The 14,830-nt window shown below is 40.1% G+C and overlaps 1 protein-coding gene across 1 annotated transcript in view; it reads left to right on the top strand.

Moving 5' to 3' along the window:
- The first annotated feature begins 378 nt into the window (after positions 1 to 378).
- OCA2 (OCA2 melanosomal transmembrane protein) overlaps positions 379 to 14,830 on the top strand; it is a 685,962-nt gene continuing 671,510 nt past the window's right edge. The window contains exon 1 of the mRNA XM_077296885.1: positions 379 to 515. The gene's annotated coding sequence lies outside the window, so the exon portion shown is untranslated. The remainder of the gene's footprint in view (positions 516 to 14,830) is intronic.

Genomic DNA, 14,830 nt, shown 5'->3' with positions numbered 1-14,830 from the left:
GTTAAAAGATTTTGAGTTCACTTGAGTAGCTCTAGTATGTTATGTACAAACATTGCAGTTGACTTCTAACACTCCATGTGAGCCAACAGTTTACTTTTTAGAGGTGTACTTTTCTCACCCTAGTAAATGCTACAATATTCCCTTTTCTCTCCCTCATTGGAATACATTGTATATGGAAGCTTGGGAACTGTATCACATGATAGTAAACCTAGGAATTCCTGTCTTCAGTGTGGTTTTTAAGTTATGTATAATGTGATGGTCACTCTTTCTTGCTGCAGGGATATTAGTTGTTTGGGGCTGATCCCAATTATTCAATGACCTATTCACTTTTCCTAAATCAAAGCTTCATTCAGAAAACATAACCCAGCCTGCTGCTCACATCGCTGAAAGGCACTGGGGAATGTTTCCTACTTAAATTCAACTTCTTTTAATTCTCCCTACCTTACTTTTTTTTTCGACTTCAGACCCTTCCTTTCTACGTTGGAAATTTTTACGTGCCCGGACCTACAGATAAAGTAAGTGCAATTTACTGGCTTTGTTTGATATTATTACATCTTCATCTTATTGTTATGTTTGTCATAAAATATTATAAATTGTAAGTTGCAAATGTCTCCCAAAACTTAATGAATAATCACCTAAACTACTTCACATCTTCACAAATTTATAGTTTTAGATGAATTTATGCTACTTTTTAAATCCTTCCTCTTTATTTTTCTTTTCTAATTAGGCACTATTGTCTATTAAATCTTTTGGATCCTAAAAAGACACTGTACTTAGTATAACATCTGTATCTTGTACATTCTTCCATGAAGAATGTCATACTTTTTATTCAATAAAAGCTGAGCCATAACTTTTATTATAAGGCATTAACATATTTTTTGTTCAAATACATTATCCAACTCTTGTGTAAATAAGGAACAAAAAAAAATAGAAATAACATAACAGAAGTTTAATGTATGCAAAGTACATTCAACTTTTCTCTCTCATTCTAATTTTTTCGTTTCTTTTTTTTTTACACGTTATATGGAGAAAGTATTTGATTGAATTAAAAATATATTAATGCCTTATTATAAAAGTTTGTTTAAAGTACTATGCTTCATTCATAGAACAAGTATAGCTTCTTCTAAAAGTCATACCTCCTTGTTTCCAATTGTTGGCTAAAGAGAGCATAGCAAAATCCATATATTTCACCCTGAGAGTCTCAATGAATTTCACAAGTTCTAAACCAGCTTCCCAGGTCTTGAAGTAGCCTCTGATTTGAGACAGTTTGTAGCTTATAAAAAGTGCAATGAAAGCAGAGATCAGGCACAATGCAATTTAAGAAAGGCAAAGTCAAAACCTTTGTTCAGGGCTGGTGGTATTCAAACAAGGTTGGGATAAAAGTAGACAGGTAAAGCAGAACTGTAAAGTCGAAGTCAGGGAGAAAAAGGATTGGTAAACCAAAAATGGCAGCACACAGAAGTGAAACCTTTTTGTTCAGGCAAATTAATACCACATATCTGAGTATGAAATGAACTGAGATGTTTCTACAATTGTCTGCGATATCCATGTGCTTTATTATCTAAGATGAGTGGTAGTGATCCTTGCAGGGTATTAACATTCATAAGAAAGAAGGACAATGCCAAGGAAATGATACGATAGGAGACAACATTTAGGCAAGTAGGCATCTGCCTAGGTTGCTATAAATCTTATTATGAAAATAATATACAGTAATACTGCATAACAAGGACTCTTACAGGCAAAGATTTTAAAGCAGACTAGATTTGAAAGATATGGGCAATATTCGGGATGGTAAATGCAGTAGCATTAGAAAGGAACCATGGGATTTAAATACATTGCGATGAAACAGGTGTATCAGGTGTTGATTGGCAAGAGAAAAAAAATCAATTTGCCAAAAAAGTACTGATACACCTGTTTCATCACAGCAATGTATTTAAACCCCATGGTTCCTTTCTAACACAGGCAATGATTAAGACCTCACAGTTGAAACGCGTTGGTCGTTAGTCCCTCATGATTCCTCAGTGTGCTTTTCAATGTGTTATAAATAAAATGTGAAGTTTCACTTTTACCTCCGCTGGAGAAATCTTTTTTCTATATTGCCTTCATATGCGCCCAGGACCAGTGTGGCTCTGTGCGAGGATTTGCTTTCCTGCGATACAAAATGTGTACTTTTTCTGCTTTATTTTTTACATAAGTGTATGTATTGTAAAAATTTGTTTTTTTTGTTCTTTATTTGGGGATTTAAAAAAAAAAATATTTTTGCACCTTTTAACCTATTATCTACCAATGTCATTTTTTTGGGACGCCTAATCTTTAGCTTCTAGCAGCTATGATTTTATAATTTTTATAATTAGGTCCAATTTTTTGTGTTGTGTTTGTAAAATGAATGTTTTCAAAATACGAAATCATGTAATTGTCATTTTAAATTGAATATAAAAATCCGTACTTGTAAAAATTTTGCAAATTATGTTTCTGATTCATTAGGACCCAAATCATTAAAAATCTGTCATAAAAAAAAAATAAAAATGAAAATTGCAAATTTGGCAAGTAATGGGTTAATAATTTTTTTTTACATTATCCCAGGATGGGACATTACTGTACAGTATCAGATTGCTGACCTGAAGCCCTGCAATGCTTCTGCACTGCAGGGCATCAGATCAGCGTTTGACAGGCAGGGAAGGAGGCATGCTCTCAGTTAACACTGATCGTGGGCATTGCTGCAGTGTGTCAGCTCTCACACAGAGCTGACGCGTGCACTCAATTGCGGCGGCGCTCAGTGTGAGGCTGCGTGATACTTGTTTGCAGGAACGCAGCTCCCACAAAGGAGTATATGTACTTCGCATGTCAGGAAGGGGTTAAACATCCACTGAAAACATTTGCTCAGTAGAGTAGTCCAAATTCTTCCCTCCTTTTTGAGCATATCTCTCACTCCCAAATGCCCAGAATTTTGTGAAACAGGGCAAACCCTTTAAGACATTAATATCAACTTTTTTTTTCAATAAACAATAATTGATATAAATAGAGTTGTAAAAATGCAAATGGACACCCTTATAAGGATAGAAAGTAATTACAGCACATCAATAGGTAGAATGATAGATTGTAGAAAGATGTCAGCGTGCTAATTTAGGGACTATGACAAAGTAGAGGTTACTGAAGAGACAAGCAATGTACAAGGACAAAGGCTTATATTATCTTCTTATTTTACAGTATGGAACATTGTACTGTTTTTTAAATGTAAGAACCGTAAAATATAACTATGCGTCCTAGCGTTAATGTATTAATCATGAAGAAAAGCTTATGCTTTTATTGAATGTGAGAAAACAACAAAGAAAAGAACAGATCAAATAGCAACATATGAATATGTAAAAGCCTTGACATTTTACTGCTTCTTACTCATTTTCTTGGTAAAGCTTGAGGAATGGAGTATGTTCACAGTTGCCAAAATCTGATGATTGCCAAGGACTTGATAATTCTCTTTAATAACATGGAAATACCAAATAATGTAATTCTGTTTTGTTTTTGTGAATCCCATCATCCTGAATATATAATTAGGAAACATGAGGAAGCATAAAAGATTATATCTAATGCAAGACACTTGTGGTTGAAGTTGACTTGGATAGAGTTTGGTTAATTAAAAAATGGAGTGTTTTAAGGTAAAAAAAATTAACATAGGACTTTATGCAAACTTGTCAGTGAAGAAAATGTTTCATTTCTGGCTTTATAAAATGTATAATCAGTGCCTGTAAATACATAATAAAATCTAGACAGATACTGCTATATTGCATGTGGTAACTCTCCTCTTTCCATTATTGCTCTTCATTTTGCTGCCAAAACGTCACGCTGTTGGAGCAATTAGGAGCACGCCTCAATAATGTCAGCTGTCTGGGCAAAGCAATTCTGCTGGCTTATATGTAAAATTGGGGATTGAGAAGCACCTTGCACAGGGGATGAGGCAGTCGTGTCAACTGCTGCCAACAATTGTGGACCTAGGCATTAGGCCCATCGAGTCGGGTGCTCAGATGACATGTACCTGATTATGCTTGTGGTGGTTACGCTCTTAATGGCCAGGCCCCTGCTGATCTTGGCATTTCGCAGGTTGTAAATGACATTTTTTTTGGTCTTAGAACCGTCTTTAAAAAAGGACCAGACTGAGGAACATGCAACTCTTTGACAGAGACATTCACAAGTGTCTGTGCTCTGCAGAACAAAAGTCCGCCTTCTCCCTCTGCTCACCCCACTTCCTGACTGTTTCAATGCTGCAGATCCCTCCCCCTCAGCGCTGCTGGCCTCACTTTGCATGCAACTTCTAAGGTTGGGTCAGTAACTTCGTCATCCAATACCTCATTTTTCACTGCCACACCCTGGCCCTCCTGACTTAGTGACTCTATAACAACCTGACTTATTGGCAACAGGGTCCCATCATCATCTATGTCCTTAGACAAAATTTGTTGTTCCCCACCGTCATCTTCTTCTTACTGTGGCTGCTCTAAGTTTTTTGCATCACTAAACCGAATGTCCTCCTGTTCCTCTTGGAACATGAAGGGTGAGAGGACATAATCAAGAAATGATGATGTAAAGAGCTCCTCGGATTGTCCTAGTGTGGGATCACTAGTCTCCTGGGACTCAACATGGTGGAAGAAAGGATGATCAGGGTGATGATTACATAATCCATACTCTTGGATGATGAGAATGGACCAAGTGGATGACTGAGTGGTGCTTGCAAGCATGCATGAAGCATTATCTGCTATCCAACTGACCACCTGATCACATTGCTCTAGCTAGAAGCTGCATTCAGCTACTCTACCTGCTTCAGCTGTCCAAAGGCTAAATGCAGAATGTATCGCATAGAAACGACAAAGCTCAAGATTAGCCCTAACCATATCAAGGATTTTTGGGGATATTATTCGCGCTGCTGAACAAATGGAAATCCAGATGTATTTATGAGAAGGAATGGTGGTTTTATTCAACACGTTTCAAAGTATGTACATGACTTCTTCCTCAGAAAATACCACACACATATCATAACAAATGATAACATTTGTTCAGCAGCGAGGACAATATCCACAAAAATCCTTTATATGGTTCCTGATATGATCAATCCTTGAACCGTGGATCTGTGGCAGCTGACGTTTACAGTATATGCCCTATCAAAGGGGCACCAGGTGAGCAGTTTTCTGAATAACAGATTCTGAAATTGTTGGATGAGAGCCTATGTGCGCTTATTCTCTCCTATAGTTTTTTTCTAAGATAAGCCCGAAGAAACTTTTTGCTTGATGATTCAGTAAAGCATCACCAGTACCTGACTCTGATTCCTAAAACTGCAAACAGATGTGAACAACGACTCTCACTTCAATAAGAACTGTCCCTGAGCTGTGCTACGGCATCACTGTGCTGAGCATGGTGGCGCCAGCCATTTTTTAACCTATGATGAGGTAATGCAGTCAGCCAATCACAGTAATGCGACTACCAAGATGGCTATGGCATTACATTACAGGAAATCCCAGCATGTTTATTGGCTGTGTGATAGGTGCCCAACATGCGGGATGGGGATTTGAACATTCAATTCGAGCACCAGCCAATGCTCGACGAGTGCTGAGTATATCCGAGCACCCAGATACTCGAATGAAATCCGAGTCTCACCAAGTACGTTCGCTCATTACTATTGCTAAGATAAGAAGAGGTTGCTCACATTGCAGTCAGCTATGTTTTTCTGATATTATAATGGGGATACCAGGAGGAGCTGTAAATAAACTTTAAACCCTTCACTCCTGTTTTTAGCTTCCTGACCAGGACAATTTTTTCAGTTCTGACTGAGCACTGTCCTTTTATGTGGTAATAACTCTGGAACTCTTCAATGAATCACAGTGATTATGAGACTGCTTTTTCATGACACATTTCACTTCATGTTAGTGGTAAATTTAGGTCAATTTTTTTTGGCTTTTATTCGCAAAAATATCAGAAATTTAACAAAAATTTGGAAGATTCTGCAATTTTCAAACTTTAAATTTTTATATCCTTAAACCTTAGTCATGCTGTACAAAAAATTTAAAATAACATTTCTCATATATACTTTACATCTATATTATTTTTTTTATTGTAATTTTTTTATGTTAGGAAGCTAGGAGGGTTAAGAGTTGATTAGCAATTTATCATTGTTCCAACAAAATTTACAAAAATTCCCCTTGCTTTTCTCCACTTCCCAACTATCCAACCATTCTAATGACTGTATGGAACCACAGATGGGTGAGTCTGAAGAGCCGCCCACTCATTATATGCCATGTTCATCAGAAGTGTACTCAAAAGCTTTGCAGAGTCAAGAGGAGGAAATCTGCACCAATGCCCACATTATTTTTTAGCTTGTATCCGGGGCAGGAAAAAGTGCGGTCCGAACAGCATCCTGACCTTGTCATCGGACGTTAATTCCGGGGGTGTGTGTGTGTGTGTGTGTGATCCTGATGAGACTCAGATATCTGAGGCTCACGTGGACTGTACTGTGTTGTCAGGGCAAGAAGAGGAGGAGGGTGACTCCAATGGCGAGGAATGTGATGACACAGGAGGATGATGATGATGATGATGAGGTGTTCAATCCCAGTTGGCGTGAACATAGAGGCACTCAGATGAGTAGATCATCTGAGGTTACTTTGCACCATACGACGCAGTCACGTAGTGATGCAGCCATGACGAGCAATGCATCCTCGAGTCGAGGTAAAAAAGTGCAATAATTTGACTACTACATGTATGAACCTTCACATGCGCAATCAACATGCTTTACAGTGGGAATCCCATAGCACAAAAATGCAGACCTCAACAACCATCAGCCACCTCATCAATCGCATCTGCTGCTTCTTCCTCCTCCTCTGTTACCATGGCAACTACTGAGACGCAGGTCTTTGAACGCAGAATCTCGGATTCTTTACCAGCTCCAGTCACGCTGACTGAGAGGATGCCTTCAGCTGTAATGTAAGCGGACATGCCTGCTGTTTTTGACCGATCTCAGAGAACGGTCACAACACAAGTTTCTCAATCCACCTGCACCTCTCTCACCGTTCAGCAGTTTGTGGGGTTCACCGTACTCCACCCTTTTACAGCACTGCAGCCAGCCCACAGTTCCACAGTTGTGGTCATGGAAAACATTGTTTCCTCCTACGCATGACTAAGTTAAGAGGTTGAACTCCACCATCTCTAATGTGTTGGCCACAAAAAGAAAGCTGTGTGTCAGGACTCTGAACATTTCGATTACCTTTTGTGCATTACTGCCCTTTTCCAAGATGGTGTCTTTGGTCTCATATGCACTGTGTCTTCCTGCTATAAAACTGAACCCCAGCCTTCAGTCTGTGCTAGAGTATTCTGCCTTGCATCCAGCTCCTGACCTCTGGTGACTCCCTGGCTATATACCTGCTCCTGTGAACCTGTGGGGTTATCCTGCTACTCTGCTCTGAGTTCCTGCTGCATACACCAGTTCCAGTAATCCTACTTCATCTGCTGCTCATGTTTACTTCCATTTGCATTTGCTGGACACGTAAGCTGTTGCTGCTCTGCAAGAACCTGAGACTATTACCCAGGCCTCCCTGGTTGAGCTAAGATATTATTATTTGAACTGCCTTATAAGCATATCTATCTGTGTTTTGGACTAAGCAAGGACTTATTTGTGTCAAGTTTGCTCAAGAAAAATTGTGCTTCATAGCCTTTCTGCGTGATTGCATTTTCCTCTGAAGTTTCCTATAGACTGCTAAGATGCATTTAATATTTACTCAAGTGTTGTGGACTTGAGTTTCTCTCTGCACCTGTTTGAATCACCATGTGATAATATAGACTTTACCACTTATAAAACTGTGTCCTGTAGTTGTCTTGTTCCACGCAAAGAGTCTCCTGAGTTATCCCCTATAATTATTACACTGTGCCTGCTACACCAGCATGTCGCAGACAACATCACCCGTTCCTTGACAAAATCTCTGCCTACAAGGGTGCATTTCACCACAGACATTTGGACGAGTAACAATGGCCAAGGGCATTACATCTCGCTGACTGGGCACTGGGTGACTCTGGTGGCTGTGGGGGCAGGCGCTTCTCCACAAGCCTTGGAATCCCCAAGGCTTGCAGAACAAACCTCTACATTTGACACTTCCTCTACTGCTTCTGCCTCCTCTATCTCCTCGAGGGCCTCCACCTGCACCCTCAACCTCTGCCTTAATGAGACACACGTTCCAACAATGTAGAGTGAACCCCCACTACCACCGTACTGCAAAAATTTACAAAAAGAATATTTTTTTAGTGGCCACATCACGTTAAAAGTGACTTTGAGCGGCCTATGTGACAGAAAACACCCAAAAAGGACACCATTTTAAAAACTGCACCCCTCAAAATGCTTTAAAGCACATTTACACACGTGGTCAAAATTGTTGGTACCCCTTGTTTAATGACAGAAAAACCCACAGTGGTCACAGAAATAACTTGAAGCTGACAAAAGTAATAATAAATAAGATACCTATGAAAATGAACAAATGAAAGTCAGATATTGCTTTTCAATCATGCTTCCACAGAATTTAAAAAAATAAAACTCATGAAATAGGCCTAGACGGAAAAGATGGTACCCTTAACTTAATATTTTGTTGCACAACCTTTTGAGGCAATCAGTGCAATCAAACTATTGCTGTAACTGTCAATGAGACTTCTGCACCTCTCGACACATATTTTGGCCCACTCGTACCCTTGGCTCAGCGCCGAAGTCTCTAGTCTGCTAAATGCTTAGGGTGCTGGTCGGTACAGATTCAGTGGTGTCAGGACTGGGGTAACTAGCCACTTGGCTCTTAGCTTCTGCTTTGTACATGTGCGCGATAGGCACAGTTCAGTTACAGAGCAAGCTCAACCCTTATGCTATACTTCTCAGTGAAAGCGGTAGGGTATTGTACCTAGCGTCATAGAGCTCTCTCTCTTGGCTCAGCATCTGCTTCATTCATGTGTGCGGTTAGCATTGTTTAGTTGCAGAGCTAGCTCAATCCACGTCCTATTATCCCTGTGAAGCTAACAGGTTATAGCACTTCACATACTCATGCCGTACCTCTCGGTGAAATAACTGAGCTTGGTACTTTGTGTTCAGGTCACACTGTGTGGCATTATTTCAGTGTGTTCAAGGTAACGCTTGCTATTGTATTCTGTTATTCACACTAGCAGCAGGGTTCTTCTCTGCACGGTGGACCCGGGGTTGCAATTGCACTTTATTTTCATATTTTATTTAGTGCAAAACTCCAACCATAACACAAAGTTTTTGCATTGCTAATTGTAGTGCAGTGGAGTTGGTGCAGTGCGACAGATAGGCAGGGACCACAGAAAAGTTCAAAGCAAATGTCTTTAATGTCCAAAGAAACTCACAATTGGAAAGCAAATGGTATCCTCCGGATCACAGCCGGAGCGTCAAAACAGTCCATACCGAGACTTGCTGCCATGGGCGACTGCACTGCCATGTCATGCTGAGATGTGCCAGGCAATTTACTTCACTTGGATCCATGTTACTTGACACAAGCCGGACGCTGCAGAGTCACCTGCTCTGCAGTTTGCAAACTAAAACTGACACAACCAACCCTTTGCTGTATTCTCAGAGTGGATGACATTTTCTGCTATACCATTTTTATTTACATTTGTCTTTTTGATCTCGTTTTATTCCACTTTTAAGCAGCATGATGAAAAAAGCATAGTTTTTTGTCTCAGTTTTTATATATATTTTTTATGGCGTTTGCTGAAGGGGTTAACTAGTATTACAGTTTTATAGATCGTGTCGTACCGGACAGGGCAATACAAAATTTGTGTACTTTATTTTTTATGTAAAAGAAAACAAACAATAAAAACACTTATTTAAAAAGGTAGAATTTTTTTTAAATTATTTTGTAATTTTTTTTTTTCAATTTTTTTTAAACTTTTTTACTATGTCCCTATGGGACTTCAACTTTTATCACTCTGATCACTGGTATAAGCATTGCAATGCACCAACAAGTATTGTCATTGCTGTACTGACAAAAGCCTATGAGACCATGCTCTGATGACGATCAAGCCCTCGCAATGAATTAGTGGGGGCACTGATCGAATGTGAGACGGAGCCTAATTTCTTTCCCAGCCTTCTAAATGTTGTGATCGATTTCAATGACAGCATTCAGGGGATGAAACAGCTGGGGCGTTGCGGGCATGGCTCCTGGCTGGAATTGCGTGGGCATAGTTCCTGTGTATGCATGATCGCCATGATGTACCCATATGTAAAAAGTCAGGAACCCCTTCCCTTCTATGCTGTATGGGTTGTGAAAGGGTAAAGAGATATCAAATTTGAAAAATCATATTTATTTATTTATTTTTTTAACGCAAGGCAAACCTTGCTTTCGAGTATACTGTATATAATTAAATGTCCAGGGCTAACATATTGATGACCTATCCAATAGATAAGTGGGGGTTTCGGATGTTGAACTATCAGCTGTTAACTGCTCAGGAGTAAAGGTACCGTCACACTCAGCGACACTGCAGCGATATAGACAACGAGCCGATCGCTGCAGCGTCGCTGTTTAGGTCGCTGGGGAGCTGTCACACAGACATCTCTCTCCAGCGACCAACGATCAGGGGAACGACTTCGGCATCGTTGAAACTGTCTTCAACGATGCCGAAGTCCCCCTGCAGCACCCGGGTAACCAGGGTAAACATCAGGTTACTAAGTGCAGGGCCGCGCTTAGTAACCCGATATTTACCCTGATTACCAATGTAAAAGTAAAAAAAAACCCAGTACATACTCACTTTCTGATGTCTGTCACATCCCCCGGCGTCCGCGCTGCTGCTCAGAGCTTCCTGCACTGAATGTGTCAGGTCCGGCACAGCACAGCGGTGACGTCACCGCTGTGCTCGGCTTTACAGCCGGCACTGACACATTCAGTGCAGGAAGCTCTGAGCAGCAGCGCGGATGCCGGGGGATGTGACAGACATCAGAAGGTGAGTATGTAGTGTTTTGTTTTTTACTTTTACAATGGTAACCAGGGTAAATATCGGGTTACTAAGCGCGGCCCTGCGCTTAGTAACCCGATATTTACCCTGGTTACCATTGTAAAACATTGCTGGCATCGTTGCTTTTGCTGTCAAACACGGCGATACACACCGACCTAACGACGAAATAAGGTGCTGGCCTTCTAGCTCCGACCAACGATATCACAGCGGGATCCAGATTGCTGCTGCGTGTCAAACACAACGATATCGCTATCCAGGATGCTGCAACGTCACGGATCGTTGTCGTTCTCGTTGGAAAGTTGTTCAGTGTGAAGGTACCTTTAGTTGGATGTAAACAATGTATGGATTTGGAACAGTGAGACTCTGTACATTGTTTACTGGATGCTCTTTACCTGGGAGTGGCCACTATACAAAAAACAATACCACATTTTTTGGCTCCATCCTTTTCTGTATCCAGATGCTGCAAAAATAGATTGCAGTTGGCATGTATGATACCCCTACTGAACTGATTTTGCTGGCTAATCCTATAGACAGGTCATCAATATGTTAATCCTACACAGCTCCATTAACCCCTTCATGACCTTGGGATTTTCCATTTTTCCATATTCGTTTTTCACTCCCCTCCTTCCCAGAACCATAACTTTTTTATTTTTCCCATCAATATGGGCATGTGAGGGCTTATTTTTTGCGGGTTTGTACTTTTGAACGACATCATTGGTTTTAGCATGTCATGTACTAGAAAACAGGAAAAAAATTCCAAGTGCGGTGAAATTGCAAAAAAATTGCAGTCCCACACTGTTTTCTGTTTGGCTTTTTTGCTAGGTTCACTAAATGCTAAAACTGACCTGCCATTATGATTCTCCGGGTCAGTACGAGTTCATAGACACGTAACATGACTAGGTTCTTTTTTATCTAAGTGGTGAAAAAAAATCCAAACTTTGCTAAAAAAAAAAAAAAAAAAAAAAATTGCGCAATTTTCCGATACCCGTAGCGTCTCAATTTTTCATGATCTGGGGTCGGTTGAGGGCTTATTTTTTGCGTGCTGAGCTGGCGTTTGTAATGATACCATTTCGGTGCAGATACGTTCTTTTGATCGTCCGTTATTGCACTTTAATGCAATATCGCGGCGACCAAAAAAACATTATTCTGGCGTTTCAAATTTTTTTCTCGCTACGCTGTTTAGCGGTCAGGTTAATGCTTTTTTTTTAATGATAGAGCGGGCAATTCTGAACGCGGCGATACCAAATATGTGTAGGTTTGATTTTTTTTATTGATTTATTTTGAATGGGGCGAAAGGGGGGTGATTTAAACTTTTTATTTTTTTTTCACATTTTTTTTACTTTTTTTTTTTTTTTACATTTGCCATGCTTCAATAGCCTCCATGGGAGGCTAGAAGCTGGCACAACGCGATCGCCTCTGCTACATAGCAGCGATCATCAGATCGCTGCTATGCAGCAGAAATGCAGGTGTGCTATGAGCGCCGACCACAGGGTGGCGCTCACAGCTACCGGCGATCATTAACCATAGAGGTCTCAAGGACCTCTATGGTTACTATTCAGAAGCATCGCTGACCCCCGATCATGTGACGGGGGTCAGCGATGCGCTCATTTCCGGCCCCACGGCCAGAAGCGCCTGTTAAATGCTGCTGTCTGCGTTTGACAGCAGCATTTAACTAGTTAATAGCGGCGGGTGAATCGCAATTTCACCCACCTCTATTGTGGGCACATGTCAGCTGTTCAAAACAGCTGACATGTCCCGGCTTTGATGCGGGCTCACCACCGGAGCCCTGCATCAAAGCGGGGGTTCTGACCTCGGACGTACTATCCCGTCCGAGGTCAGAAAGGGGTTAAGTTAATTAATGTGCTACAGAAATGCTGTGGATTGATTCAGACTTTGTCCTTAAGGGCTCATTTCCACTTGCGAGAAACACGTCCGTGTCTCGCATGTGGAAACCAAGCTGTGGCGCCGGCACTCCAGAGCGGAGCGTGCGGCCGCATAGGAACACATGGAGCTGCACGCTCCGCTCCAAAGTGCCGTCACCAGAGTTTAGTTTCCACATGCGAGACACGGTTGTGTTTCTCGCAAGTGGAAATGAGCCCTTAGCAATACAAAGAGTATAATCTGCCGTCTATATCCTCAGCATAAATTGATATGCACTGCAGGTCAATTTATGCTGCAAATTTTCTCTGAGGAGTGCCAATGAGATTTAATGAAATCCCATCCAAAATGCTCTAATAACAACACCCTTATGATTTTTCAGATGGCAAGGATATCCAGCCTGTGTTAACAAGCCCTTAAGGTATCACAATCATTTTGTTGAGGTTGCTTGAGGGACTGCCACCCAGTTGCTGGTTTAACCAAAGTATTAGTAGTGATAACATATTTTTGGTTGGTGAATATTGTGTTATCGTCTGTGCATAGCCGTGTTACCTGTCATTGTAATGCCGCCTCCAGTAAGTAAATTGCTGAAATCTCGTGATGACACGACAACAACCAGTTTAAAATAGTCCTAGTGGCAAGTTTGAAAATTGAAAAATTACCTTAGTAAAGGTTGTAATATGAAAAATGATTGAAAACATTTTTACATATACATATAACACAAAACCTAATAAAACATTTGATCATTTTCTCAAGACACATTCCTATGAAGCTATTTTCTCACAACATTGTTTTGGTCACTATTTTGTAATTCAATGTGTGTGGATAAAGCTGAAAACGGTCCAAGACAAGCAAGTGTTACAATTTTTTCCAATATATTTTTTTTCACAGATTTTTTTTCTCCTGATTTTGGTTTATAAATTCTGATGCGAAATACTGAATGAAATATGCATGTGTGAAAATTGGCCTCACTGTTATTTGAAGTGTGACGGGCATACTGTATAGTTACTGGTGTGCTAGAATTATAGCCTTTCAAAAGCATGAAATAAATATTGAGATGTATTTGTATTTTGATATAATTATAGGTAATTAAAGTGTATGCTTTTTAAAGCTTCGAGTACAAATCACAATGAAAGTAATGAGCTCATAGCAAGATGTCTTAAATTAATGGAATTTTTTAAACATGACTCATGTAGGCTTTTAAAGTCTTTTAAGAAGCAAACAAGGTAAAGTGGCACTTTATGAAATGACAAACTATGTTCAAACTTTTTAAATAAACATAGGGGCACTTAAAAATCATTCTGTACTAGGTTGACCACATTTAGTTTGAAATAAGACAAGGAAGTTATCAGTCTGCTTTGTGTGTAGATTGCATTGTTCTCTCAAATATTTAGAGAATGTCACTAAAGAAAATCTTAGGTCAATCTGTAATAAGGATGTTATTACTCTTCATTTTAAAGCTTTCTTAATTACACAATGCTATATATGGAAAAAAGAGGAAACAAGGTTTAAAGGACAATTAACATAACAATACATAAGTGTATAACGTAAAAGTAGAAAACATGACTACATGAGTAACAAATTGAAATTATAACAGACAAAATCTGCCCAGGCGGGTTTATAATCTACAAGGTCAGTAAGGAGAAGACAGTGTGTGGTATCTGCTCATATAGCAGTATTGTAGGGTTTTTGTAGGTTGTAGCAGTTTCTACAGAGTTGAGTTTTCAGGTGGTTTTTGATGATTTGAAAGGTAAGAGTTAAAGGCTCACTTGATGACATAAATTTGCTAAACTGTAGGTCAGGATGAGCAGCACAGACTGGAGGCATTGATAATGTTGAGCTGGACAAGTTGAAAGGCACATGGAACAGCAGGGACCAGAAAAGCTAGATTTGCTGCGTGGGACATGGATAATTGGAGCTGGAAATTCTGGATGGTATGATGATTTAGAGCTGAGTGTGCAGACAGCAGCATGAACAG

The sequence above is a fragment of the Ranitomeya variabilis genome, chromosome 3 (assembly GCF_051348905.1).
Source record: "Ranitomeya variabilis isolate aRanVar5 chromosome 3, aRanVar5.hap1, whole genome shotgun sequence".
NCBI lineage: Eukaryota > Metazoa > Chordata > Amphibia > Anura > Dendrobatidae > Ranitomeya > Ranitomeya variabilis.
This window is presented reverse-complemented; position numbering and strand designations above follow the sequence as displayed.